Source organism: Carassius auratus, linkage group LG28B (assembly GCF_003368295.1).
Source record: "Carassius auratus strain Wakin linkage group LG28B, ASM336829v1, whole genome shotgun sequence".
Taxonomy (NCBI): Eukaryota; Metazoa; Chordata; class Actinopteri; order Cypriniformes; family Cyprinidae; genus Carassius; species Carassius auratus.
Genome location: NC_039293.1, coordinates 3,336,622 through 3,340,463, shown reverse-complemented (window position 1 = coordinate 3,340,463; position 3,842 = coordinate 3,336,622). Strand labels below are relative to the sequence as shown.

The 3,842-nt window shown below is 36.8% G+C and overlaps 1 pseudogene; it reads right to left on the bottom strand.

Annotated features, from left to right (window-relative positions):
- Nucleotides 1-18: 18 nt before the first annotated feature.
- On the bottom strand, nt 19-2,401 carry LOC113067537 (cdc42 effector protein 1-like; annotated as a pseudogene).
- Nucleotides 2,402-3,842: the final 1,441 nt, after the last annotated feature.

The window sequence follows — 3,842 nt, the reverse complement described above, 5'->3', positions numbered from 1 at the left end:
TTTGGTCGGACGCCTGACTGAAGCATCTCTTGTCTGACATTTACGATACATTTACCTTTTCCGTCTCAAAGATAGAGCTCTGCTGTCCTTCTTCCTCAATCTCCTGATCTTGATGGCTCTTAATGAGGCAGCAGGAGCTGTCAATCAACTCCAGAACCTCGCTCATGAGGTAGGGACCAAGGTCCACCGTGAAGGACGAGAGGGAATCAGATCACGTCATCAAGACCTCGCTGTTCTTGAGTAAAGAACTCCGTCCACTGTCTTCACTGAGCAATTCAGACGTTTCTGCAAAGCATTGGTCAAGTCGGGATAATCGAGGCAGTGTGAGGAAACCAGAATGAAGACCTGCAGGAGAAGAGAGGAAAAATATTGTGTTTCTGAAGTCACTATAGATAAGAGTGCCGGCCAAATGCATAAATGTAATGAATGTCTGCATGTGTCTGTTTTAATTACAAGGAGCTACATGAGCAAAACCCGATAAACAGCTGGCCATCAAAGTCACATAATCTGACACTTTTTCACATGTATCTGCTGTAATTACATGACATTTAGATTGACTCCTGTATTGTGCTCACTGTCCAGTAGGTGGCAGGATGAGACCTATGTGCAGTGTGTGTGTGTGTGTTATATTTAGTCTTTATGTCAGTCTTTCAGAGTTGGTTTGGGGTTTCTCAGAATAAGGGAAATTCCAGAATTCCAGAGACATTAAACACACATACCACTGAAAACATCACAGCTCTTTCCTTCTGAGCTCCCTCATATACTCAACTGTGTGAGTCTTCTTCAGGTGTGTGTGTGTTTGTGCTCAAACTGATCAAAGGTCATTCAGTCTGTCTGTGTCTTTGGTCATTCCAGAAGACTGTTTTCTCAGCGTCTCATTTTCAAGTGAGAAGTTTTTTTAAATACTGTGTAAAGTTAAAAATAGCTCAACTTTAGATTACATAATGTAGCAGATCAACAACAGTTTTATAGTCTATACTTCTATATCAACATAGTTTATATTTCTACTTCTGCGGCATGGTTTTATTTGATTTTTTATGATGTTTGTGTGTGTATTTGTGTGTGTGTGTGTGTGTGTGTGATAGTGATAACTAAAAAGAGAATTATACAAATAACTATAATAATAATTATAACAATAACTATAAAGATATCTATGGTGATGACAATAATTATACATTTAACTTTAATGATAATAACTATAATGAAAACAATAATAACTTTATGCATATAACTATAGCAATAATTATAAAGATAATTAGTGATTACTTCACCAAAATTTATAACAATAGCTATAACAATAACTAGAAAGACAAGTGATAATAACAAAATAATAATAATAATAGCCATAACAATAACTATTATAAAAACGAATAAAATATCTATAATCCCTATTATAAGAATATCTACAGAAATAACTACACACTACATGTCTAGAGTGTCTCAAACTCCATATCTGCATAATGCTGTGAGTTTGGATTCATAACGTTCATCCGGGAATGCAACGAGCACCATCAATAGCATACTGCATACAAAAACGGCTTAACGATTAATTAGCAATTTCAAAATAAAAGCTCAAACCCTCACTCTGAGTTTACACATTTTATGTCTTTGATTCAAGAAATTACAGTGGCTGTAGCAATTATGTCATAAGGAAATGGCCAAATATTAAAGATTAAGTGGAAATTTGAATTAAATATTAAGTCAGTATTAAAGGACTACATCATGCTGAGAGTAAAAACAATCGTCAAGCCATTGGCGCCCTCTGCAGGCCTTTGATATAATGCATAATGTGTGTTAGTTCTATTGCATTTAATACATTATTTTTTTTTTACGATTAATCTGTAAACATTCAGGACTGTTGACTGAGTACTAGATTATCAAAATAATTGTTAGTGACAGCCCTAAATATACAAATGTGTTTGGTGTCTGTGTAGGTACCGTAGGAGCAGAGCAGTTCGTCCGGTGAGCTGGTGGAGGAGGGCATCAGTGCCCTCATCAGGCCGTCCTTCCTCATGTTGAGTTGAGGCAGAGAGATGGCGTTTTTAACGATGGGCGGCGGAGGGGACGAGAAGTCCTGTGAGCCTCCTCTGAACCGGGACAGGGGAGTCTTTCGTATGTGCTGTTACGTTCTCGACAAAAAACGTGTCGGTTTGGAGTCAAAGGGTGAATCAGGATAACGTAGGCCATTGCTGTTACTTGATCCGTCGTAGTTGCTCAGAAACGAAGTGTCACCGAACACATCCCCATCACGGCCTACGTGCATCGTGTGGCGGACGTCACCGAGTGGTGGACTGATCATGTCCTCCGACAGGTCAATCTTAAACTGATGTTTGCCGTGAGACGTGGTTCCCAGGCCTCTGATCACCGGCAACTTTCCCAGACTCATGACGAGAAATATGACTTAAATGATCCTCAAAACCAAATCCAAAAGGTCTGTCTCTAAATATCAAGTTGATGATGTGCTTCTCAAATGTAAACAGATGCCAGATGTAAATGCAACATAATAAATAGTAAATTAATGTCAAATAATCATTAAAAAGAAAACCAAAAAAATGTCATTGATGGAAAAATTGAGGTGTCAAAAAAAAAAGGCTTAAAAAATGCTAGTTTAACAAAGCGATTAAATACCCAGATAAATAAAACACAATAAATGCCAAACAAATGTCAAAGAATCCTGAAAACAAATCCAGAGAGAGATGGTGGAATACCATGTCTATAATAACACTGGGAATAACATTTACATTACATTTATTAATTTAGCTGACGCTTTTATCCAAAGCGACTTACAATTGCTATAAATGTCAGAGGTTGCACGCCTCTGGAGCAACTAGGGGTTATGTGTCTTGCTCAGGGACACATTGGTGTCTCACAGTGGATTCGAACCGGGGTCTCTCACACCAAAGGCATGTGTCTTATCCACTTATATGTAAATATAAAGGCATTAATTAAGCAGAACAGCACTTTTAACTAATTTCTAATAAGCTTATAAGTGTTGTTCTGTGATCTGATCAGATTCAAACTTTAATTTATAATTGAAAATTATAATATCCTGCAAAAATGCCACTGTTTTAAAAAGTGTCGTTATGACCAACTCAGGCGAAAGATATGAATGCCATCAAATCTACTAATAAATACTGACTACAAGTGCACATTTGTTTTTAAATGTTCACATGTCTGTAATATATATATATATATATATATATATATATATATATATATATATATATTTCAAAATAACCTGTTAAAGCCTAATAGGACTTACGAAGAATGTAAACACCTGCTAGTGAACACAGAAAGCCTGCACACTCTCTATAAGTAGAAAAAAATATGTTTCATACACAAAATGTCTTCAAAAATTTTTTGCATGTCACCATCATTTTAAAAGAATCACTGAATCTCACTGTTAACTCATTAGTGACTTCTTCAGATTTACATGATGCAGAACTTCTCCCAAACAGCCCGTCTAAAGCACATCAGATTGTGATCCGCCGTGTTTTGTGTGTGGCTCCAGAGGAGTCTGCACGGCTGGGATTGGCCTGGATTAGCTGGATCATTCATCCTCTATCTCTCTCCTCCTATTCTTTCTCTCGACGGACCGTCTCAATCCATTTAGCCGCTCATCAGTCAGAATTGTCCTTTTAAACCGTGACGTGTGTCCAGAGAAAGAGAGTCAAACACCGGACTTAAGTATACCAGGTAATCTTTATACATATGCATACACACATATACACGTATGTGTGGATATGGGAGGTATGCATATGGTAGTATTTCTTTTACCTATATTTCTTGTATCTAAATTTAATATTGTTCTTAATTATTTTGAAATTTAATTTTCTAAATAA